Here is a 27,658-nt window from a genome sequence, read left to right on the forward strand (position 1 = left end):
CTGAGAAATTCCAACTGAACTCAAGGATGGAGGTTTTGTGGTGTAGCTGGGCCTATAGAAAACAAATAACAAAGGTTGCATTTCTTACCTCACTGGGAGGTATGTGGGAAGCAAAGTTCAGACTTTGCCTCAGCCTTTCTTTGAATGCTTTATAAGCTGTCAAACAATATAATTTAACTCGAGAACGTAATGTGCTGATCTCAAGTGCATTGAGGTTAGCAAAACAGGAATGGAATAATTGTAGAGCTATTACATTTAAGCTGGTAGAAAAAATTGTTTTTCAGTAATTATTCTTTGTTAAGGATTAACATTTGTATATCAGATGTGGCTGGAACAAAGAACGCTCATTGGCTGTTATGCCTCCAGAAGCAAAGGTGTTCACTGTGCTTTTGAGAAACAGCATGGGAAGGACATGCATTTTTGGAACAGCCAAATCTTAAACGTTTCTCCTGTCTGTGCCACTCTCTGCTAATACAAACGTACAGAGGCCATTTAAATCCACTCAGCCTATTTCCTCACCTGCAAAAGCAGTTATATATTAGTTTGAACTATATGAAACTGTTATTTGACCATTTTTTTACCCACCAAAATGGCAAATAGTTTATACTGTTGCTATGAGAACCAGTGGAAAAACCAACACCCTCAGGAAGAACATATGGTATAGTGCCTTCAGTTCCCTTTCTTCTTCGGTAATGGACCCGCACAGCCTTTCGAAATGCAGCACTGGCCCCACCAGTACACTGCCCAGAATAAGGAAGCGTCTCAGACTGAAGAGTATCGTGACATTTATCCATCAGTAACTACGCATAGAACTTTGCACGCGTATCTCATTCCATTAATCCTTACATTATGCGGTAGGTCTTACAATTATTTCCACAAGGTGGATTCACAAGCTGAAACCATGTGTTAAGAACTGGACTCGGGCACCTACAAATAAGCATTAAAGGATATAATAAAAAGTCAGAGCTTCTGCACCTGTCTTCCACCTTTCCTTCTTCTCTGGCAAGTTGACTCCATCATCATTCGAGACTCAGCTCAGGTCTCATCTTACCTGTCCTTCAATCCATCCATCCATCTGTGGATGGAAAAGCGGCCACAGGTTAAACCTGAAAAGCTCAGGAGACTGAAAATAACCACATAAGATGGTCTGAACATAAAAATTCCTGACAAAAAGTGAGTAGTGACTGGTAGTCACATCCTTGGCCTGTAGCTTCCTTGACAAAGGTCAGTCTCTACCTTAAGTGAGCCCATCTGTTGTCTTCTTGCATCTAAGATAACATACCCTTGGAATGTCAGAGCAATCCCTTTCCAGACCCCCCAGGGGGCACAACCCACCACACCAGAGCAGAAAACTACAAAATCCCTCATTGTTATCTTGTTCCCTGAGTACCATCTCTATGTGTTGTAAAATGCTGTTAACTATCCTGTACCCACCAATGTAAAAGAAGTGTGTGTCTCTCCATTTTGCTTTTTATCCAATCCCAGAGATTTCCCCGCTTTGCTTTCTCCCATCCCTTTAGTCTACAACCAATGGATTTCATGTAACCTTCCTCCTTTGATTCTCATGTATAAAATAAGTTGCCAACTTGCCATTTTCCAGACCATTTTCTCAATCCGTTGAGACTTTACTTCCTGGCAATTGTCAATTTGGCTCAAATAAACTCTTATAAGCTTTCTCTTAGGCTGGATGTGTTTTCCTCAACACATCCATTTCCATCTATCCATCCAATAAATATTTATTGTGCCTGGTGTGTGCCCCCTCAGTAAAAAAAAAAAAAAAGAAAAAAAAAGAAAAGAAAAGAAAAAAAACAAAAAAAAATGAAAAACGACTGGACTCGGGAAGGGCAACTGGAGAACCCACGGTCTTAACCAGCGTCCTGTAATACCTAAGAGGGAAGGGAACTATTTTAAATGTTATGCATAGAATCCACTTGCTTAGGCCTCCTTTGCAAGCCCTTGCCACTTAATAATAAGGCATAATCACATGATGTTTAGAAAGTTTTAGGCATGCATATTCCAAAATTAGGCTTCTAGGATTCAAGTTCCAGCTCCTGAACCTTTTAGCTATATGACCTTATTACATTGGACAAGTCATATTTTGTTTCTTTAACTTATTTTTAGCTAATATGTTTTTTAAAAAAAAAAAACAATTCAAGTTTATTAGGGCGATAAAACATAGCTTTCAAGTGTACAATTCTGTAATGCATCATCTATATATCACATTGTGTGTTTACCATCCATCACAATATTTTTGATACCTTTTATCCTCATCTATTATTCCCTTCCCCCTTACCCTCTGGTAACTACTAAACTATTGTCTGTGTCTATGAGTTTTTGTTTCTTTATTTGTTTGTCTTGTTCCTTTGTTGTTTTCAGTTTTATATTTCACATATCAGTGAAATTATATGGTTCTTGTCTTTTTCTATGTGACTTATTTCATTTAGCATAATAACCTCAAGATCCATCCATGTTGTGCAAATGGCACTATTTCCTCAATGGAATACTATTCTGCCATAATAGTGAAATAGCTAATATCTTTTGATCTCATAGCTAACATGCACTGCTCTAGACTTCTGCTCACATTGCCCCCTGTGATACCCATAACAATCTTGGTAGATGGCATTAAGATTTTCATTCTGCAGAGTTGGAAATTTGGGCACAGAGAGCCTACATAACTTACTAAACCAAGGTCATGCAACTAGGGAGCAGAGCCAGGATTTGAACCCAAAAGTCTTACTCTAGGTCTCACACTCTAAACCATTATGCTAGATTTAACCTCTAATCTCTGTTTCCTCAATGTTTAAACGAGATTTAATGAGAATATACATGAAAGGGCTTGGCACATGCTATGTTACATAAACATTTTCTATTGTTATTATTACTTGTTAGATTTTATTAGCCACTACTTATACAAACCCCACAACAATGAATACTTGTTATATAAATGTTATTTGTCTTAATTTCAGATGAAAAACTGAACCTTATCAAATTAGATTGATTTGCCCAAAAGACACATCAAAAAGCCTGGGGCCCATAGTGGACTCTTAATCCATTGCTTTTCTCAATATTAATATCTCCATTATATTCCGTTATAAATGTTTACTATTGATTTATTGTTTATCTGATTTCACCAATTCATATAACCATTTAATTAAATTATAACCATTTAATTACATTTTAATTTCCTGTACATCAAATTTTATTGCTGTATATGGATAATAATTCTGTATAGTACCTAATGTAGTAATCTATGACGATATTAATTTTTCTGACATAAACACTCTTACGTTCTTTTTTATTTTGGAATATATATATATATATATATATACACATACACATACACATATATAGTAAAAACTGGATGGATAAAAATCTTTTCTTTTTTTAATTAGAAGAATATCTTTTTTTAATTAGAAGAATAAAGGGGAGAAAACTGGACACATAAATCTTGGGTGTCTTCCCTAGATTAATATGTGGTTTTTGTTGTTCTTATAATAGCTTTTAGGTATGATGACCTCTCTGTATTTGCTGGACACCTATATGCAGTAAAAACCTAAAAAGGATAGTTTTCCTCCTCAAAACTTACTTTTCATGATGTGTACATTGACTGAGTATAATGGATGAAATGATGGACCACCGAGAACCTTCCTTCAAGAATGGCTCTCATTTCCCCAGCTGTGTTGTGGCTTACAGCTTACAGCTGCACTGATTTCCAGGAATTACTCTCAACCAAAGAGAGCCACTTTGCCCAGTGTCACACCTCTCCCTACAGGCAGCTCATATCCAACAACTGGTCAGTGAAAGGGTATAAAAGACTGATCCCTTTGTCTCAGTGTTGGGGAATTCTATTTGGCCATGCAAACTCCTGAGTTCTTGGTGGGTTCTAGAATTAGCTGAGGACTTTGTTCATCTCTGATAGGAAATAGGGTACAACTTCTCTCTCTTCTGGATATTATGCGCTTCATTTCCCCACAGGCCCGGGGCCAGGAAGTACTCCCCAGTGAAATCCTGAACACAGATCTCTATGTCAGAATATGTTTCCTAGAAAACTTGATCAAAAACACCCAGGTTTTCAAGAATGGGGACCTACTTTGCTCCTTACCTTAATGTAATCTGATACTAGAACAACTCAATGATTCCTAGACTTGGTTGGGGCCATATCGACTGCGATTAGGGCTCTCTGATTCTGACAATTGCCTATTCCACCGTGATCTGTCAATACTTTGAGACTTGTAACATATCATAACTAACCCATTACAATAAACACAGATCTCTTCAAGTATTATCAGTAATGCGTCTCCATTCCTTGTCTTTGGTTCTTGTGTCATTCAGTCCCCATCTTTGGCCTCTCTCATATGTGGCACCAGTTCCAATATTCTTGGCATTTGAATTTTGTATTCTGTACTTGATTTCTGGCTTTGTACACATTTCTAGAGAAAAATAACTCTTGTTGTTACAGATGAGCTTTCTCACTCTGGTTTTCACCTAGAATTAAAAGCTTAATCCCTCAGAGATGAATGCATATATTCTCGTATGTCAGGATGCATTTCACCCTTTGAATTCCTTCATCACCTCTCAAGTTATGTTGTATAGAACTAGAACCTCAAATCTTGTTAAAGATGTTCTTCAAGGGAAAAACAACAACAATTAATGCAAAAAAAAAAAAAAAAGAAAGAAAGAAAGAAAAGAAAACTCTGTGAAAGTCATTTGGTCAAATTGCTTGCCTAAACTGCTCTTTAATGATTGACATTTTTCTTTACATATAATTTCTGCAATCAAGACAGGCATTCCTTATGCTTATCTGTACTTCCCTTAGCTATTTTCAAAATCTGAAATAACTGCAGGATGCTTTTTGTTTCTATGTTTTGTACAATAGCTGGCAGCATTTCACAGAGCTAATAGTTTGCCCTGGTACGGATTTGGAGAACACAGATCAAGTTCAACCTCTGATCCAATTTAGGATCCCTTTCTATACTTGGGGTTGATTCTCTAACGAGGGAAGAGACATACTACATTTGTATTTCATTTGACTGTTGCTTTTTATTTCAGATATTCGGGTTAATTTTTTGCCTACAGGTAGAGGGCATACAAAGGCAGCAGTATCATACATCATATCTTCTCTTTGCTCCAGGAGAGAACAGCCCTAGTTGAAGGGAATTTAATGAATAGGGGCCAGGCTGGCCCTCTAGCCTTGTCATGAACACCTCCAGGGAATAAAAAACATGCCTTTCAGAAGGCAGACAATTTCACTGCTGGACTGTTATCTAATTATTATAAATTATCTTCATTATAATTTCTATACACCTATCCTAGATAGAAAACTAGTTTCATTATTTCTAATGATATGTTATCCATGTAGAAGTTTCAAGCACCCAACTTACTCTACTCAAGACTTCTTGTGTCCAGATAAAACATAAATAAATTATTTAATGTTCCACAGATGGCGTGTTCTGCAGAATCTTTTGCGAATGTCCTCCTCACAGGGTCATGTCCTAGTTTACTACCTGAATTCATATCTCCAACTTTTAGCAACTCCTAGATACCATATTTCTATAACAACATTTAGTTGTTTGGGCAGTTAGAGGAAGGTGCACCAAAATGGAATTGAATGTTACTTCATTGTTGTTTCAGAGAAATGAGTAAAGTTTTCATTTTCATCCTAGGGTTTCTCTTTAACTAAAGGATTTGATGAGAAAATAAATAGGACTCCTATTTTTAGTCTTGACTCTAATTAAAAGATCATTTGTGTTGTGATGGTTGCATTCTTTTGTGCTTTACACACCTGCTGGCATCTGTGTCATTTAAGAAATGGGAGCCAGAGGAATGGGAATTACTAAATAGTATTAGGTCCTCCCTGGGAAATGAAAAATCAACACTTATTTTGCTTTACTTTCCCAACTTACAGAATTACCATAGTTCTCACCAATATTTGACATTTTAAACTTCAAATAAATTACCCACAGGCACAAAGTCACTTCACACAGATTTTCTTACTTAAACAAAATGTCATTGAGCGGAAATCACACAACTGAAAATCACAACCTTTTCAATGATTGATTGTGGTCGAGGTCCTGTATTGGGAGCAGGTCAAGTTTGATAACGAAAAACCTTCAATATGATTTATCAGTGAATGTAAATAAACTCTACCAAGTCACATTTTCTACAAGTATCAAAACAGGGCACTAAGCAGCCAAGTCAGAGAATAACTTAGAAGTATTAGACTAATTAACAAAACAAGATAATAAGATCCTGTTTAGTTATATCATTAATTTTCCTTTAAATCAGAGTTTATTTCATTTATCTTAAGGAGAAAGTTAAATATAGGTTGAGGTGTTCAACCTATGCCTAATTGCCGACCTATTGTGGGCCTATGCCTAATCTAGTCCATAACTACTCCATTTGTTGACTACATGCGGGACAGCTCTTGTTTATTCCATTTCATTTTGTTTGGGATAGAGAAGAATATGACAGGGAAAAGAAATGAATGCTTTCACGAGTATCTCTCTCCTGGAAGAGCAGAGTAGTATCTAACCCAAGGTGATATCATTATTTTGAGCTATCCATTATCTGAAGGGGTGGAGGGGACAGAAAACGTGGAATTCTTTTTCTTCCTTTAATATAAACATTAGGTTTGGTGGGAAACTCAGCTTGGTAGGCTCTGTTAGCTCTGTTGGCTCTCCCATAAATGCATCTGATACCTCAGGAATCTCAAGAACTTAGGTCCCAAAAGAGTTGAAAATCATAAGCAAACTAGACATAAGAATCCTGGTGGTTAGAAAAGTTGAAGATGTAAAGAGCAAAGGCTCTGGGGACAATCTATGCTGCTGTTTTTCAAATGAAAAACAAATATTAAACAACTCAAGAAATGAGCTAAATTTTAAAAGAAAAATAGTGGTCATGATTTATAAATATTTTATAGACTCCTAAATTTTAAAATAAATTCTCTAGAGAATAAAGACAAACCCATCATCTATCAATAAATTTTAAAATATTAGATTAAACATTTGCAGAAGATTTTCTTTATTGGAAATACAAATAATATGTATTTCCAAATGTAAAACTAGATATGATATATGATAGTTATTGACATTTTCTCCCCTTCACCATAGCCTTAAGTTTAAACCAGCAAAGCATCAGAAAACTTGACTTTGATTGGTTTTATTTATTATGAGTTTCAGTTTCCCCATATACTAAGAATCCAAAAACATGACCAAAAAACATAACAAACCAAAATCCAAATGAAACCAAAACAAAAAAAACCAAAACAGAACACAAAGACCTCCCAATGCCTTCCCATATTGTCTTGTATTTTGTGTCTAGCTAGCAGGGGCTAAAATTAGTGATTTAATGAAATTACTCATCATGTAAATCACTTTAACTCTATATAATGAGTCTACACTGGGCCAGTCATTGATTCAAACACTTTGCCCATATTGACTCATTTATTCCTTAAAATAACCTCATTGGCAGATAATATTATTGTTATTCCCATTTTCTGAAGGGAACTGATGCCCAGAGAAGTTAAGTACTTGACTCAAGGTCATAAGCTGGTAGGTGATAGGCTGACCTTGACCCTCAGCGTCTTTGGAGTCTCTTCTTCAGACCTTTGCGTCGCGTGAGATCTCATACAACATTAGTCCAATACAAGAGATCAATCTTCTACTTCTTGTCTTACTATTTAATAAGAAAATGTAATCTAATTTAAATCAAATGGATTCTATAATTTCTTCCCTAGGACCTGGTGCATACTAGTCATCAATAAACAGAAGGGATTCTTTTTGCTGCCTATTTTTCCTTTTTCTTATTTTATATCTGTCCTTGTCTGTGCCCAAGAAAACCTACTCTCTCACATTGTAAATCATTATCTTAATGCTTATAGGGTCTCAATAAATATTATGAAGCAAAGTTTATTATCTGAATATTTGGGAGATTAAAGTTTGTGGTAGAATACCGAAACTTTGTGAGCATTATTTTGGCAAGTGCAGCATCAATTTATTTTCCTCCTCATTCCTACTAATCCCCATGTCTCCAGAAGTCATGGTAAGAGAGAATTATGGGATGGACACTGAGGGGGAAAAAAAAATATATATATATATACACATATGTATACATATATATATACATATATATATATATATTGACCCCCTCAGTGTGTGTATATATATATGTAATTTCCCCCCTCAGTGTGTGTGTGTGTATACATACATACATGTATATATGTAGTCAATATTATATATGTAATGCAGTCAATATTATACAGTCAATATTAACACAAATCAATATTACACAAATATATATACATATGTGTATATATATATATACACACACATATGTATATATACAATCAATATTAACACAAATAAGACAAGATTCTATCTTTTGTTGCTATTCCACTAAACATGTAGAATCTATAGTCCTTCCCAGTGGAGCATAGGAACTGCGAGCTAGAGGCTGCCTCGCCAAAGTAAAGCAGGTACAGGAGTGAAGAATGTTAGTGGTGGAGAACATCGCAGGAGACAAGAGAGAGAGAAAAACATCCATCCAAGAAGGGCCCTGTAAGGATTTGAAGGTTTTCACCATATGGCAAACTTTGGATATGATAGTGACTTTCTAATAGTAAGAGTGTTTTAGGAATACACTTCACCACCATTCTACCACCATTCCACATAGTGTGGGCAAGGTAAGGGGTTGTTCTTGAAGATAACGCGAAGTACTGGGGTTAAGGGGAAAACAGGTGCATTTCAGAGGGAAGTTGTCATTACATTTGCCACAATTTTACTGGGAAAGTCAAAACAATTGAAAAACAATACAGCTCAAATGCCCACATGGTTCTTTTAATTGCAACTACGTAGACTCAGGAACTCTGAGATTTCCCACTCAGTATGCTCAAAAGGCTAAGCTACCCTCTGGCCCATGCTCATTCCACCCATAGATCTATAATAATGGTGATTCTAGGCCAAGGTTCGCTTTAAAATTGAATCTGGAAGTGCCATACTTTTAGTCTCCTCACTTGTACCCACTGGACTGAGGTAAATTGCCAAAGGTACATCCACCCTAAGTGTGATTTCTGCCACTTTAAAATTAGACTTTCAGTACCCCCAGTGAAGACAATTAAGCAAACCTCATAATGCTATAATTGAAATCTTAACAGATGATTACCCATGTAATTTTCCCAAGTCATCTTATTGTCATTAGAGGAGGATAAAAGTCAGTGGTATAACTCAATATCAAATATTACTCAATTACTGAGAGGCACTTCATGTTAATGTATCTGTTTCATAACAAGTTGGGAGTTTTCATTTTGGCTGAAGACATAGATGATGAGTCTGGGCATAGGAGCCATTCTAGAAGTCAGACAGGTTGTCCCTGGTGTCTGACACTTACCAGGCTTGTGCCCGCCACTTACCAGGCTTGTGCCCAGCTCACTTATCCTCGGCAATAGCTTCTAAAATTGTTTGTTTGTGCCCTCGGATACCTCCAGTGTGCAGTATGTGGGTGAGAGCAAGTTATTCCCTCTGCATGGTGGGAAGTACAGGTGATGAGGTCTTCAATATTCTTTGCGTGGTAGTGCATCCTTTCTCAGTCATGGGGCAACTCCGTAGGTGCTTCCTTCTTCCTGGTAGCCTGTGAGATTCCCATTAGCTCTCTGCCACTGCTTTGACACTTAGCTCTTCACCACTCATGCCTTATTGACTTACTAGTTACTTGAAGATCTGTCATACTACTTTTATTAATTTAGTTTAATTATAAATTTTAATTTAATGAAATAATCTCATTTGAAGTAGTAGAATTATTTAGTTGGTATGTTCTCTATTCCATAGCTTATTCCCCCCTTTGATTTGGAACCAAAAGTCTGACATATTTTCTTTCTTTTTCTTTTTTTTTTATTAGTTTCAGATGTACAAAATAATGCCATAGTTAGACATTTCATCCCTCACAATCTAATAACCCTCCTCCCCCAATCTATGCCCTTCTGACATCGTATATATCTATTACAATTCCATTGACTTCATTCCCTATGCTGTACTCCATATCCTATGACTATACATTTATATTAAATTATAGTTGACATACAATATTATTCAGCATCAGCTTCAGGTGTATAGTGCAGTGGTCAAGCATCTACACCATCCATGAAGTGGTCTCCCTAATAAGACATGTGCCTCAAGATATCAATGTCAGTTCTTACAGTTTTTGGAGGATCTTCAGTACAGAATTCAGCATTGAATTATTTATCTGAGAATGACATACATCCATTTATTTGTGTAATGGAAAATGTTGGTCACACATGATATAGGTATTTCTGAATAGAGACAGACTGTGTACAGTGATGTTTGATCAATGGTTTATTTAATAGATGGGCTAATAATCCCAGATATAGTCAAGGTTTGTGGTACCTCATCATATTTATTATTTCTGGCCATGTTACACTGTGGTTCAAATAATTTATTTTGGAACTCCTCATTCTTTGCTCACTGTTAACTGGAAAAGAGAAATTGTAAGAGTTAAGTTTTATAAAATTGAAAACTAAATAATAATTTTGGAAATCAATTTTCATCTTTCCAATTTTGAGTATATTGCTCAGGCGACTACTTTGACCTTTGGAAATGATTTAAGCACAAGGAAGTGTGCCAGATCATTCTTTTTCTACTGAATTTATAAGAACTCAATTCCACTAGAAAAGAATAAAATGTATACTTATTATTAATTATTTCTTAATTCCCTTGAAGAAAAATATTCAGAGTTTGTAGGGTTATAATGTCAAACAAAGATGCTTGATTGTTGAATTAATTTTCATTGGTGAGCTAACGATAGGTGTTTGTTTTTGTTTTTGTTTTTGTTTATTCTGGCTTAACATGAGCAAATAAATTTTATTCAAGAGATCAAAAATAGCCCAGTATCTTCCATTACTTAGTTGCCCAGCTATGAGGTATATGCAGATGAAATGCATAGCCAATTCATCAAGCAAAGTTTTAGCTTTCTGTGGCTAAAACCATGGAAACATTTCCAGCTCACAGTGTTTATTGTTTTGTGCCTGACAGACACCATATAAAACTCTTTAGCACATGTGCTTATTGGTAAGTGATGCAATGGATGGGTTTAAATTTGGGATCTTTGCAAAATTGTCAAACATGGTTTGTTTGTTTAACACAAAGATATCATCAACCAACAGATTCCCAACCAATTCAGACTTGTCTATCTTCAAGTTTTTAACACCTAAGAGGAAACAATGTTAGGGCATGTGCTTATTATGGGCACAATACACATGAGTCTTTCAACTACATATAAGTTGTCCTTAATAAAAGTAGCTAGTGATGACTCGGTGTGAGGTCGGGGTGGTGGTGGATGGGGGGATGGGGGTTCACGGTGTGAGGGATGTAAAAATAAAATAAAATAAAACTATTAAAAAAAAGTAGCTAGTGTTCTGTGGGTTCTCCTCTTTTTTCCTTAATATGCTGAACAATTTCATTTCTGAATGAAATTACATTTACAAATGCTTATTTCAGTTTCAGACCCTTAATTTCTGCTGTACACAGAAGAAACTTTTATAAACTTTCCTTTGGTAAATGATTTTGATACATGAAATTTATATTTCACACATCTCACAGCAGCATTACTTAATCTACTGGCATTTGAAAACAAACCCTGCTAAAATTTTAGTCTTTTTTGTTTAGGTTATTAAGTTGTTCTTGATGCAATTATCACATATACTAGTCATGGTACTTAATATGTTCTGTTTATTTGTGACACCTTAATTCATATGCATTGACACAGATACATTGTGTTTGCATATTAAGCTTGTAGAAATTCTTTTCATTTCCAAAGGAGAAATATATATTTTTCCACATTTTTCTTGAAATATGAGGCTTTCATCATCCATCTTTAATTTCCCTTCTTTAGATAAGGATATGGGTATAAACATGTTTTACTTTCTCCTTGAATCTTCTATAAAAATAGAGATAGCATGATGATGAATTGCACTGACAGGCAACACTGTTTGAAATACAAGAGAATAGTAAGAACAGTGACATAGAAGGGAGAAAATGCTTATTGGCGTCTAGAGATTGCGGCCTCTTCATAGATATCCCTAGCTTTTAAATAGAGGTAATGCATCCAGATTCTTATATGCAATCTCCTAACTTGTAAGTGTTGACAATGAGTCATTTTAACTCTGTGCAGATGGAAGTAAGCACTTGTTTGGCAACTAATCTGTGACTTCTACAATGAATAATTATGAGATACATCAAATTTTTAACTTAACTTTTGCTCAAATTTTCTTGTTGAGTGCCAGTGACCGATGATTCTTATAAATAAAACAGTATTATTTGGAAGAATCTGGGAACTTTTGGATAAAGAGACATGCTAATATCTTCAGTTCAAACTAAATTTCCATTTAGGATTTCACCTTAAGAAGTCTGGATTATGCATAGTTTAAATTGAAAAGAAAGGATGGACATTGCAAATTGAAAGACAGTGATTAGTCTGCACTGTTGAAGATGATTTTGCTGACCATCGTGCCCAAACAATATTGACTGTGATTAGAATTGAGGCTGTTGAGAGGGTTGCATGAGTGTGGTGATTAAATCCATTTTGAGCTCAATAATTTTATACTGGATTTTAGACTCTGTTGTGGGCTTTTGTGGAATTGTCACATGGATTTCTTTTCTGTCATCAAATGTAGTGTGTGCATAAACTACAAGCATGGCCCTGTGCTCAGCCTGTGGGGATATAGAGATTGGAGTTATAATCTAATAGAGGACACAGATGTTCACATACATAATACATGATAAAGTGAGATGTTAGTCCTGTGATGTATGTGAAATACTTACAATGTTTGGAAGGGATGTTACCATAAAAAGGGGCAAGGAAAAATTGGTAGTACATATAGTGTTTGTAAGTTCTCTCTCCATTCCTGTATCTATCTGGGAGATCTGACTTAATTAACTAATATCTGTTAGAAATGTAACTTGAAAGAGTCCTCTTAACTCACAGTAAAGCACTTAATGCCCTTCCTTAAACTCATTGCTTTTTCTGGAAGAGTCCTATTTAATTTTTTTTTTTCTTAAAATACTATAGTTTTTTTTTCAATTGATTTTTTTTTTTTTTAGTTAAAGTTTATTGGGGTGACAATTGTTAGTAAAGTAACATAAATTTCAGGTATGCAATTCTGTATTACATCCTCTATAAATCACATTGTGTGTTCACCACCCAGAGTCAGTTCTCCCTCCATCACCATGTATTTGATCCCCCTTACCCTCATCTCCCATCCCCCCACCCCCTTACCCTCTGGTAACCACTAAACTATTGTCCGTGTCTATGAGTTTTTGTTTCCCTTTGCTTGTCTTACTCTTTTGTTGTTTTTGGTTTATATACCACATATCAGTGAAATCATAGGGTTCTCTACTTTTTCTGTCTGACTTATTTTCCTTAGCATTATAATCTCAAGATCCATCCATGTTGTCACAAATGGTACTATTTCATCTTTTTTACCGCCCACTAGTATTGCATTGTGTATATATACCATGACTTCTTTATCCATTCATCTATCCAAGGACATTTTGGTTGTTTCCATGTCTTGGCCACCGTAAATAAAGCTGCAATGAACATTGGAGCACACATGTCTTTATGGATAAATGTTTTCAGATTTTTTGGGTAGATAGCCAGGAGAGGGATTGCTGGGTCATATGGTAATTCTATTCTTAATTTTTTTGAGGGACGTCCACACTGCCTTCCATAGCGGCTGCACCAATCTGCATTCCCACCAACAGTGTATGAGGGTTCCTTTTTCTCCACAGCCTCTCCAACACTTGTTACTATTTGTCTTCTTGATGATAGCCATTCTGACTGGGGTGAGGTGATGTCTCATTGTGGTTTTTATTTGCACTTCTCTGATGATTAGTGATGTTGATCATTTTTTCATATGTCTATTTGCCATTTGTATGTCCTCTTTGGAGAAATATCTCTTCAGGTCCTCTGCCCATTTTTCAACTGGATTGTTTGTTTTTTCATTGTTGAGTTTCATGAGTTCCTTGTATATTTTGGATATTAGCCCCTTATCGGAGGCACTGTTCGTAAAAATCTTCTTCCATTCAATTGGTTGCCTCTTTATTTTGTCAATGGTTTCTTTTGCTGTACAGAAGCTTTTAAGTTTGATATAGTCCCATTCATTTATTCTAGGTTTTACTTCCCTTGCCTTTGGAGTCAAATTCGTAAAATGCTCTTTGAACCCAAGATCCATAAGTTTAGTACCTATGTTTTCTTCTATGCAGTTTATTGTGTCAGGTCTTATGCTTAAGTCTTTGATATATTTTGAATTAATTGTGTTACATGGTGACAAATAGCAGTCCAGTTTCATTCTTTTGCACGTGGCTTTCCAATTCTGCCAGCACCATTAATCAAAGAGGCTGTCTTTTCTCCATTGTATGTTTTTAGCTTCTTTGTCAAAAATTATCTGTCCTTATTTATGTGGGTTTATTCCTGGGTTCTCAGTTTATTCCATTGGTCTATGAGTCTGTTTTTCTGCTAATACCATGCTGTTTTGATTATTGTTGCCCTGTAGTACAAGCTAAAGTCGGGGAGTGTGATACCTCCAGGATTTCTCTTTTTCCTTAGGATTGCTTATGCTATTTGGGGTTTTTTGTGGTTCAAACAAATCTGATGATTTTTTTTTTGTGTGTTCTATTTCCTAAAAAAAAAAAAAAATACCATTGGCATTTTTATGGGGATTGTATTAAAACTGTATATTTCTTTGGGTAATATGGCCACTTTAGGTATGTTGATTCCTCCAATCCAAGAGCAAGGAAAGTTTAATATTTTCACATAAAATGCCATTACAATCATGGAAACATCCTTCCGAAGCCAGACAGATCTAATCAAGCTCTTTTCACTCTCTTACTAACTTGTACATGCATCAATTTATTAGTAGCAAAATACTACAATTACATCTTTATTTATATGTCCTCTTAAACAGAAATAGAATATATATGGGTCAACAATGTTTAGGGAATTGTGTCCCAATGCTTAGTATGGTTAATATCTGTGGAATGAATAAACAAACAAATGAATGGGCAAAAGTAATCAGGTTGAAAGATTAATGTGTTCTCTTGTTGTTGTTTCTTTTCTTATCTTCTTTTTTGTTGAGATTTAAATTAACTGGTGATAGATTAATGAGGTGTTCTTAAAAGAAAATAGCTACCACAGATATTTCTAGATTTGCATACCATACATGTCTTGATATAGAAATTGAGAAGGTTAGGGGAATTATTCTCCTTTTATATATTTTATTATATATATATCAAATTTGTATTTGTTTTTATAAACATACTTGTTATATATTTATAGTATATAAAAGTACTGTATGAAATTATGTGCATCAGAAATTTAGTAAAAATAGTGGTGTAAGTACCTGCAAAAATCGTCTCCTCCATAAAATAAATGAAAACACTAGCATAAAGTTGTCAGAATCAGCTTTTCAGAACACTGGAATTTAACCGAAGGCTTGTAGCAATTCAGGAAGTGTACATTCAAGAAAAAATCAGTTGAATCTTAGTAAGAACAGTGAACTTTATGGCATTTTAGCTTTCCCTAGTCTTATTTTCCTCTTAGTTCCAGGATGACCTTGAAAAACAAGGGACCACAATCTCTGTAGAAACCACCGGTCTGATAGCCACGGGAGAGAACAAAACTGGAATGGGATATCTTCAAAACCCCATTTCCAGGGAATTGACATTTTTGGACTGATGTGGTAATTCCCTAGAAGACCCCATTTGCAAGGCTGTCTTTATTTGACCTGACAGAGAGTTGTCCCAGTGTGAATAGTCTTTCCATAGGGGCATTTATTTAAAATAATCGGAGGCAATTGTTGAACATCATAGCTGTCCGAGGCAGTAACACTTGGGAGAATTAGGCTTACCAAAAAGCTTAGCAGGAAAAGCTGAAGAATGAGAAGTCCACAAAGGGCTCAAAAAGAAACAGGAGCATGAATAAACTTATAACAAGTAAAGAGATTAAAAATAAATTTAAAAAAACAAAATCCTCATACAAAGGAAAAAAAACCTAGAAACACATGACTTTATTGACGAATAAAACCATTCAGCAAATATTTTTAAAAAATGACTACCAATTCTTCACAAACTCTTCCAAAAACAGAATAGAAGTGAACACTTCCCAACTTATTCTATGAGGCAAGTATTCCCCTCATGCCAAAACAAGACAAAGACATCACAAGAAAAAAAAATCACTGCATACCAATATCCCTTATGAATATAAGGGCAAAATATCCTGATCGGAATATTGGCTAACCAAGTACAGAAACATATAAAAAGGATTATACCAGCTGTCAAAATGGGACAAAGTAGAATTTGTCCCAGGAAAGTAAGTAGGTCCAATATACAAAAATTAATAATGTAATGCACTGTAGTATGAAAATAATGAGAATAAAGCACATAATGATCCCAGGGACACAAACACTTGACAAAAATCCAACACTTCATAATAGAAATGCTCAAAACAAAGTAAGAATAGCAGAGCATTACCCAAACCTGATAAGTATGTTTACAAACAACAACAAAAATAAGAAAGAAAAAGAAAAAGAAAAAAATCTACCGCTAACATCATACTCAACGATGAAAAACTAACAAAGTCTTCCTCCTCAGATCACGAACAAGACAATATTGTCCATTCTTACCACTTCTATTCAACACTGCATTAGGAGATGTAACCTTGGCTTTTACGAAATAAAAAGAAATAAAAGACATCTAGATTGCAAGAGAAAAAGTAAAACTATTTCTATTTGAAGATGATATGAACTTGTAAATAGAAAATCCTAAAAAACACACACACATACACACAAAATCCATTACACCTTGTAAACAAGTTCAGCAGCTTACAGGATTCAAGGTCAATGCATAAATATCAGTTGTATTTTTCCACACTGCCAATGTACTGTCTGGAAATGAACTCAAACTCTATTTAGAATAGCATCCAGTAATAAAGTATTTAGGGATAAATTTTTAAAAGTAAGTGTAAGTGCACTGAAAACCACAAAAAATTGTTGAGAGAAATTAAAGACCTAAATAAATGGAGAAACAGCCTATGCTCATGAATTGGAAGACTCAATATTGTGTGATGGTAATAGTCACAAAATAGATCTATAGATTCAACAAAATTCCTATCAGAATTCCAGATGCTTTTTTTGCAAAAGTTTACAATCTGATTAAAAAACTTACGTGAAATGCAAGCAACCAGAATACTAAAACAAATCAAGAAGAAGAACAAAGTTAGAGGGCTCAAACTTCCTGATTTTAAACCATACTGCAGAGCTGTAGTAATGAAGACCATTTGGTACTGGCATAAAGATAAAGAGAGATCATTGGAATAGAATTAAGAGTCCTCAAATAAACCCATGTATCTATGGTCAGGTGATTTTATTCCCATGATGCCAAGACAATGCAATGTGGAAAGAATAGTCTTTTTAATTAATGGTGCTGGGACAAAAGGATATCTCACATAATATACAAAAAACAACTTGAACCAAAGACCTAAAGGTAAGAGCAAAAAAGAAAAAAAAAAACAACCAAACAAACAAAAACTTAGAAGAAAACATAAGAATAAATTTGTGACCTTGGATTAGGCAATGATTTTTTACATATAACACTACAAACAAAAGTGATAAAAGAAAAATAAATAAATAAATTGAACTTCATCAAAATAAAAAAAACAAAACAAAAACATTTGATCTGAAAATACAACCCACTGAATAGGAAAAATAATTGAGAAAAATGAATTTGTATCCAGACCATATTTTTAAAATAACTCTTACATCTTACTAATAAATAGACAAATTGTTCAATTAAATGATGGATAAAGGATTTGGATAGACATTTCTCCAAAGAAGATATGACTACAAATGACCAACAGGTACAGGGAATTCTACTTGACATCATTACTTTTTAAAAAATGCAAATCAAAACCATAATAAGACACCATTTTATATCTTCTAGGATAGCTATAATCAAAATGTTAAACAATAACAAGTGTTTGTGAAGGTGTGGAGATACTGAAATTCTCATACCCTGTGGGTTAGAATGTGAAACAATGCAGAATCTTTGGAAAACAATTTCATAGTTCTTCAAAATGTTAAATATAGAGTTACCACATGCCCCACTATTTCTACACCTAGGTACATGCCCAAGAAGAATGAAAATATATATGTACACACAAGTTGTACATGAATGTTCATAACAGAATTATACATAATAGTTAAAATGTGGAAACTATACTTACGTGATGGACTCCAAGAGCCCATCAATTTGTGAATGGATAAGCAAAAATAGCATATCTACACAACGGAATAGTTTTTGTCAATAAAAAGGAATGAAGTACTGATTTGTGACACAACATGGATGTATCTGGAAAATATTAAGTTAAAGAAGTCAAACACATAAGGCCACCTATTATGACTCCATTTACATGAAATGTCTAGAATAGACAAACCCAAACCTGTAGACACAATGTAGGTTAGTGATCAACACCGGTGTTGGGAGAGAAGAATACAGTTTGACTCTAATGCATGTGAGGTGTCTTTTGAGGTTATAAAAATGTTCTGGAATTATACAGTGGTGATGGTTGCACAACTTCGTGCATATCATAAAAGCCACTGAATTGTATGTGCACTTAAAAAGAATGAATATTATCATTTCAAAAGAAGGAAGTATATCTGAATTAAAAATATATTAGGAGCATACAATCCTATAAAACTGAGCTCCAAAAGTTTCCTGGATACTGCAAATATGCAAACAGATGCAATAGGTCAAGGGTAAAATGCTGACATTGGGCTGTGTGTGGTATACTCTGGCATTTTATTTTCAGTAATTGTGTCATGACTATTGCACACTTACGATGTTCCAGGATGCTTCTTAAAATGCTTTTCCTGCATGTTTTCATCTAAATCCTCAATGATATGAGGATTTAGTAGAATTTCTGATTTTAAAAATGAAAAAAAAGTTTCATTATTAAGGAATTAACCCAAAGTCTCCAATTATTGTGTAGCAAGATTTGAATTGAGATCTATCTTACTCCAAAGTCCAAACATTCCACTGAAGTGTAAACTTTTATTAATTGATTGGTTAATTGATTGATAAATTATATCATCTATTCAATTAGTGGTTTTTTGTTTGTTTGTTTTAAGTTTTTACCAGAAGCATTTTTAAAAGCAGGCCATACAACAGTAAAATATCAAGAAAAAACAATGCTCTTCAGGAGACAGCCTTCTTGTGGGGATTGGGTAAACAACCAGGAGGCAAATTAATTATGGTTTTCTCTCTGAGAAAATAAAATATGGGGACAGGATCAGAGAGTGTGAGTAGTCAGAGGAGCCCTTGCAGACAAGGTGATCTGTAAGCTAAGACCTGAATAATGAAACAAACCAGCTTTTCAAAACCTAGAGAAAGAGCGTATCAGGCATTGGGAGCAGCTTATGCAAAAGCCTCAAGGCAAGAATGAGCTTGAACAGAAAGAAGACAGATGCTTCTAGAATATAATGATGGAGGTAGAGTGGCAGGCTGTGGCATCTGAGAGCCAGGCAGGGGACAGATTATAGACGGCTTGGTAAACCTGAGTAACACGTTAGGAGAGGAAGAGGATGGCAATCATGATCATATTGATGGTGGTGATAAGGAAGATGATGATGGTTATAACTCTACCAAAAACAAAGAAAATCACCGTTTATAACTGATATGTGCTAGCAGTTTGCTTAGTGTTTTATATACATCATTCTCACTTATCAGTCTCAAAAAGCCTGGCAAGGGGAGAGTCATCTCCATTTTATGTAAGAGAAACTGAGGCTCAGAGGTGTTAGCTAACTATTCCAACAGCACACATCTAAATGAGTGGTAGAGAAGGGGTTTGAGATAATGCGATATTTTACCACAATTGCTAGCCCCAGCTGCCTTGCAAGAGAAAATTCTATGGCAGAACACTATGTATCTTTATCATTCCACAATATCTTTTAGTGGAACAGATTAGACAGATGTTTATTTTGCCCACCAAATGTTTCTTGCATGTGTTCCACTCTCACTGTGGTTGGTAATAATTCTTAAAGATTCAATATTCATTATTTATATCTCTGGGACTCTGAGAATACCAACATCGTGATTTCACAAAGAACCCCCAGTTCTCGAGTTGTCATTCTGGGTCAGCACCCTTGAGGATATTTTAAGTGTGCACCTTATGTTCTGGGGACAAATATCTCAATCTTGCTGCAAAATCCAGCTTGCACGACTCAAAGGCCGTGGCAGGTTTAGACTGTCAGTTATTAAGCAGGTAGTTCTAAATAAGCAGGCAAGATCTTGTTATTTTGACATGCAGTTATAGGAAAGAGCTGGCAGGCCCAGAAGCATACAATGAAATGTCAAAGAGTCCAGGGATATGTCATTGTCCAGGAAAAGCCATCAGCAACAGCCTGGGAAAACATCTGATTTACATTTACTCCACCAAGTAGTAAACAGTATTGACAAGTGAAATGCTTCTTGTGTTCTGTCCCCTGGGAGAATTTTAAGAAAGACAAACGATACCTTTCTTTGTGATTGTTTTCTATGAGGTTCAAAGATGGGTCAGAGTGGTGAGGAAAAGCTGCAGAGATGCTATGAAGGAAGACTGTCCTTTCCCAGAAACACATCCCATCTGAGAGTGACTATGAAGGATTGAGAACAAGGGGCATTCCTATGATGCCTGTTCTCATGCAAAGTTTGAGCTGTACTAATTATCACTGCCAAACTCAGGCTAAATAGCAGAGAGCTTGCCCAAGGTATCACTACCAGCCTGCAGCAGAACCAGGATTTTAACCTCAGCAGCCGGCTGCTGGAATCTTCAGAAACACTCTCCATGTGAGCAAGAGACCATATATATCTCTTTCTGGAGGGAAAACCATTCTAGTCATACTAATTGGCCGGGCTGAATATCACGTCCAATCAAACACCTTCCCGAGACCCTAAGGCATAATTAATTGCTAATTCCTTTATTAGAAAAAATCTCTACTCAGAGTGCTTTGAAATACTTTAATATATACCCCATTGTACAAAAATTATTAGTTTATGCATTTATCTGCACATTCCACCCTATCCCCAACTAGAATACTACCTCAGGAAATGCACTGATTTCTAGTTTATATCCTTCATCTCTAGCCAAGAACCTGAAAAAGAGAAAATAAGTAAATGATTAAATACATTAATAACTCAAGCTGGAAATAATCTAGCAGATGATGCTTCAGAAGGTTTTGCCAACCTTTGCAATAGAGTTTTGGCTTCGACATTCTTTTCAATTCCTTGAAATACAATTGTCCAACCTTTCACTTGCCCTGGAGGAAAAGGCCAATTTCGCATCATTCATCTTCCAGGTAAATTCAGAAGTATGTTTCAGGGGTTGTGATTTATTGTAAAGTTTTCAGCATAATAAGGGAGAGAAATAGCTACCTGTTTCTCAGATTTTCAAAATAGTGTATCCTAGGGCTGGGAAGGATAGGTGGGTTGTATAGAGTCTTGTTTGTTTTCCATTGAGGAGGTTTAGATATTTTATTATTATTATTATTATTATTATTATTATTATCATCATCATTATTATTATTATTTTATTATGATGATGATGATATTTTAGAGATACTGTAGTTTATCTCTAGAGGGGTCCACAGACCTGCAAAGCAACCAGACAAGGGTTTTCAGGAGCATCCTGGCCTGAGGCAGCCAATATGGCAAGGGGTTAGCCTTTCATAGATTGCCTGAGGCGCCAGGATGTGTGAGAGGGACATACTAAGTGAGCAGCGGTCCATGTCTCAGTCTTGAAATAAAATCATTCTGTGCCTGCAGAAAGGATTAAGAGAACAGTCTGTCTCTCTCCTGTTAACATAAGCTCTAACTCCATCCCCATCCCTTGATGGCATCAAGTTTCCCAGTGACATTGGCCAATCAACCGACTGCAGTCCTACTGAGTTCCTAATGGACTATCGTTTGGAAGGTTACTAGAGCCGAGGTGGTAATAACATAAGACAGCAATACAAAGCCAAGATCAATACTTTCCAATTACATATTCTGATATATACTCAGAGCTCCTAAAATTCAGTTAGCTAACATATAATGAGTACTGACTCTGTTCCAGGTGACATCCTAGGCTCTTCATATAGTTTAATCTTTACATGAAAGGCAAATACTATCATTTCTATTTTACAGGTACAGAAATGGGGACTCAAGAGATGACATGGTCAAAACAGAGTATAATTCAGTGTTCTGGACATTTATTCTATTGGTCTTTCTGTTAGGCCATAGATGATTAGTATCAATTAATAGCTATGATCTTTGAATTGATAATCATGGCATTTTTAAGTTTATTATTATCATACGTGAAAGGTGAGTTTTTTTCCATGGATCAATAGATGACAGTATGTACATATATGTGAAAAAAGAATATAAGTAAGATTTTCAGTTATAGTCCTGGTTGTCATATCTTCCAAATAGACCTCAAATCCTTTTAGACCTCTTTTTATGTATTTCCAGTTCTCTGTCTTAAGCCACAGTCATCTTTTCTTTTCATGTTTCTGGGTTCATTATAAATATTAAAAATGTGAAAATAATAAGAGAACAATGAAAAAATTGAAAATAGAAATCCAACATAAAATTTCTTTTTTTTTCTTGAGGTAGAAACCAGAATAACTACAACTGGAACAGTATTTTAAAACATAATGAAATGAAACTTTCCTTAACAGATCCATGCATATAAAATGAAAGGGTTCTCCAAATTCCAAATAAATCTAATTGCTCTTCAGATGTTTCAATGCACGGATCTCTCAGACGTGCTTGTGTGTTACGTAGAATATCCTCTGTTGAATTGTAGCTGTTCAATTTGTTGTAATTTCCAGGGGAGATTTCAAAGAGCACCACTCATACTGCTATGGTTCTGAAATTTTTTTTTTCTTAAACTCTCTAACCTTACCTGAAGCCCTTCCCCATGTGCCCTCTTATTGGACATTTAATAGGTATCTCAAAGAAAAAAAAACTCCGAAACAAGACTCTTGACAACTCTTCCAGCTATTTAGATCTCCATAATAAACAATTTCAAAAGTCAGTGGCTTAAAACAAGCACATTTATTTTGCCCAGAAATATGCAAGCTGGAAAGGGCTTGGCAGGTACAGTTTATCTCTGCTCCACTGGCTATCAGATAAGCAGACTCAATGTCATCTGAAGTTTATTCACCTTTATGTAGAGTGCTCGATGGTGGCTGTGGACTGAGACATTAGTTGGGATTGTCAGGCACAGCACCTGTAAGTGACTTTTCTCTGAGGAATGGACTTCTCCCAATATGCTAGATGGGTTTTTAAGTGTCTCAAGGACCAAGTGGAAGCTGTACTCCCATTCATACCCTAGCTTTTAAACTCACATTCTACTTGTTGAGGCAACCAAAATGCCCAGCAAAATTTCAAAAGGAAGGAAAACAGACTCCATTTGTTGAGGGAGAGAATGGCAATGTTCTAGAAGAATAAGTAGGACAGAAACATCACTGTAGCCCTTTTACTTGACAGAGCTAAGGTGTATATATATATATGTAGGTAAATAGATGCCAACATAGATCTTTGAGGTGTTTCTATGTACCTGTGCACACATAATCAAACACACACACAGGTATGGAGACTTCCAAATACACTGATGCCTATTATCTCTATTATTGAAATCCATAAACCCATGAGTTGACACTAATATTTCTAATCCAATGATTCCCATCCAACACCACGGGCTTATTCTACTTTTCCTTATTTTCATATTTGTGACTCCCTTCTCTGACAGTGAAGCTCCCTCTTTTTCTAATATACAAATTTAGTTGATCAATTTCCCTCTTGGCAACAAATCTCTCATTGTTGCTGCTTCTGCCTTGTCTGCCCTGGCACTTTATTTAACCTGCTGGGGTTCTTCCACTGTGCTGGAGGCTGCCCACCTGCAGACAGCCTTCTCACCTCATAGTCTCCATTCTGTGGGGGTGCCCTCTTTACCTTCTTTACGTTCGGAATCCCCACACGTCCCTGGCTAGGGCTCTGTTCTCACTCTGTTTGGGCTCTGCCATCCTGAGTTGTGCTTCCCATGGATGCCCTGTCCACACCCCTGAGCTCTGATGATGTTCTATACCAGGCTTCTCACTCCTCACCCCTCACTAGCATGGACTCCCTCCTTATACAACCTGTGCTCCCACAAGGACTCCTTCGTGTAGACACCCTCGATACCCTGCTTTGGTTCAGAAACCCTAAGGTGAGCCACCCCCAAACACAGATGCCCTCCTTCTGCAGTGAGCTGATTCCCACGGTGGCCCCTTCTGTGCAGACACTCTCCTCAACTTGTTTGGGTTAGGACATTCACACAGAGCTGCTCTTCCAGGTGAACAACTATCTTGCTTGTCCTGACCTGATGGATTTGGGACAAAATTGTTCAGGAAGTTGAAGGAAAAGTTTGTCAGTTGGATCCTTTGGAAAGCAGATGCTGAAAGGGAGTTGGGAATGCAAAATATGTATTGTGGAGTAGCACTTGAGAAGAACGACATAGCAACGGGATTACTCCCAGCGCATCTGGCAGGGAGAGCCACATGATGCCAACTGTAAAGTTGGGGCATATATAACAAGGCGTCCACCAGCCAGTGGAGAGCTCTGGAGCAAAGATTGCCTGTCAGATAAGTATTGTGTTGCTCTGGGCCCTTGTGTGACAAGAAAAGTGTGATTTCAACTCGAACTCTGAGGTAGAACTCAGAAGGAGTTACAACTGGGGGCAGTGCCAGTGAAGCAGAATTCTCATAGCCTGTCAACAAATTCTTGAAGGTGGTTGTGCATCTGCCACAAGCAGGGACAGAGAAAAGAAAGGGAACGGTTTTTATTAACTTTCAATATGTGCTAAACAAATATCTATATCAACATATAGATACATCTCAAATAACTCAATCCAGCAATGCACAGAAATTCAAAATTGATATTATTGGTTCTCAAATATCATTGTCTGTCAACATCACCTTGAGTGATTGGCAAAAATATAGATCCCAGTCACCACCCCATAAATCTAGAACACCCCGTAAATCTAAAACCTGCATTATTTATTTATTTATTTATTTTCATATTGGGGTGACAATTGTTAATGAAATTACATAATTTCAGGTGTACAATTCTGTATTACATCATCTATAAATCCCATTGTGTGTTCACCACCCAGAGTCAGTTCTCCTTCCATCACCATATATTTGATCCCCCTTACCCTCATCTCCCAACCCCCAACCCCCTTTCCCTCTGGTAACCACTAAACTATTGTCTGTGTCTATGAGTTTTTGTTTCTCATTTGTTTGTCTTGTTCTTTTGTTGTTTTTGGTTTATATACCACATGTCAGTGAAATCATAGGGTTCTCTGCTTTTTCTGTCTGACTTATTTAGCTTAGCATTATACTCTCAAGATCCATCCATGTTGTCACAAATGTTCCTATATCATCTTTCCTTAACGCCAAATAGTATTCCATTGTGTATATATACCACAACTTCTTTATCCATTCATCTATCGAAGGACATTTTGGTTGTTTCCATGTCTTGGCCACCGTAAACAAAGCTGCAATGAACATTGGAGCACATGTGTCTTTATGTATAAATGATTTCAAATTCTTTGGGTAGATACCCAGGAGAGGGATTGCTGGGTCATATGGTAATGCTATTTGTAATTTTATGAGGAACCTCCACACTGCCTTCCATAGCGGCTGCACCAGTCTGCATTCCAGTCTATGAGGGTTCCTTTTTTTCCACAGCCTCTCCAACACTTGTTACTATTTGTCTTCTTGATGATAGCCATTCTGACTGGGGTGAGGTGATATCTCATTGTGGTTTTTATTTGCATTTCTCTGATGATTAGTGATGTTGAGCATTTTTTCATATGTCTATTTGCCATTTGTAAGTCCTCTTTGGAGAAATGTCTCTTCAGGTCCTCTGCCCATTTTTCAATTGGGTTGTTTGTTTTTTTTTTGTTGTTGAGCTTCATGAGTTCCTTGTATATTTTGGATATTAGACCCTTATCCGTGGAACTGTTTGCAAAAATCTTCTCCCATTCAGTCATCAAACCTGCGTTGTTAACAAGTAACTTTAACAAGTAACTTAAGTCATTGAAGACATTTTTCTGCCTTTGGGTTCCTCCCTCACTCAACAAATATTTCCTGTAACCCCATTTTTTATCACTATGGTGTGTAGACTGATTTTATACTTCAGCCCAGCCCATAACTCTGGGAACTATAGCTATTGTTTTGCTGAGTGCAACCTCTTATCCTTTACTTTAAATCTGTTTTGCTCCCAAGTACACTTTTATAGGTCAAGATTTCTTGCTGTGTTATTGAAAAATGAGGTTGAACTGTAAAGAACAATTGTTTTCTGCAAAGTCACAGAGGTGGGCCTAGTGTGATAGATGTTCTTTGGTTGTTCATGCTATAACATACCTGGGACATTAAGGTTGTCTTGGTAGGATTCATTATGAGTCTGACTCACCTTGCCAGGATCAAGGATTAGACATTAGGAATGTGTAAAAGAGGAACTATGGTCAAAATCAGCAGTTTCCTCCATCTATTTAAGTGACACTTCAACCAGCTTATTTATTTCTTTTTTCTTTTTCTTTTCTTTTCTTTTATTAGTTTCATGTGTACAAAACACTGTAATAGTTAGACATTTATCATTTATACCCCTCACAAAGTGATAACCTCCCGCCCCCAATCTGCTACCCCTCTGGCATCGCATATGGCCATTACATTTCCACTGTCTTTACTCCTTATGTTGTGCTCCACTTCTTGTGACTATATATATATATATATATATATATATATATATATATATATATATATATATATAAATTATAGTTGACATTTATTATTCAGCTTCAGCTTCAGGTGTACAGCACAGTAATGAGGCATCTACACCATCCCTGAAGTGGTCTCCCTCAACGAGCTTATTTTATTTTAACCTTCTTCTATGTCTCCTTTGTTTGTTTGTTTTGACTTGCTGACCCTTGGCTCAGAATCTTGCCTCTGAATCTCTTCTATTTCTTCATCTTTGACCCCAATACTGTATTTTTTTAACATGATTTGGTTATTTCCCCGGTCTATACACATAAACCTACATAACTGATAATTAGTGCCTCTCCACCCCCTGGCCATCTCCCAGAGCCCCAGAGGCAGCTATTAAAACAGGAAAGCCTTTCTATCCTAAGCAAGTTGCAGATACGTTGGTCTTTTTTCATTAGATCTTTTGCTCCAAATTTGTACTGCTATATAAAGAAACACCCTCAATGTAGTGGCTTACAATAATTACAATCATTTATTCTTCTCATGTATTTGCACTTTCAGCTGTTCATCTCTTTTCCTTGAAACATTAGCTTGAGCAGCCCACAGCTTGGTATTACTGAATGTCTGGAGGTTGCAATTATATTAAAGCCCACTCACTCCCATGTCTGGTGGTTGATGCGGCTTTTAAAATGGAGCTGTGGGCTACAGCATTTCTGCATGTAGTTTCTTCACAGAGTGGGATCTGTGTCCCAAAAGGCAGGAAGTGAAAGCTGACCAGTTTAAGACCTGGGTCCAGAAATTAGCCATTTTCATTGTCAATGGGACAAAATCTAT

Source organism: Rhinolophus hipposideros (assembly GCF_964194185.1).
Source record: "Rhinolophus hipposideros genome assembly, chromosome: 1".
Lineage (NCBI taxonomy): Eukaryota > Metazoa > Chordata > Mammalia > Chiroptera > Rhinolophidae > Rhinolophus > Rhinolophus hipposideros.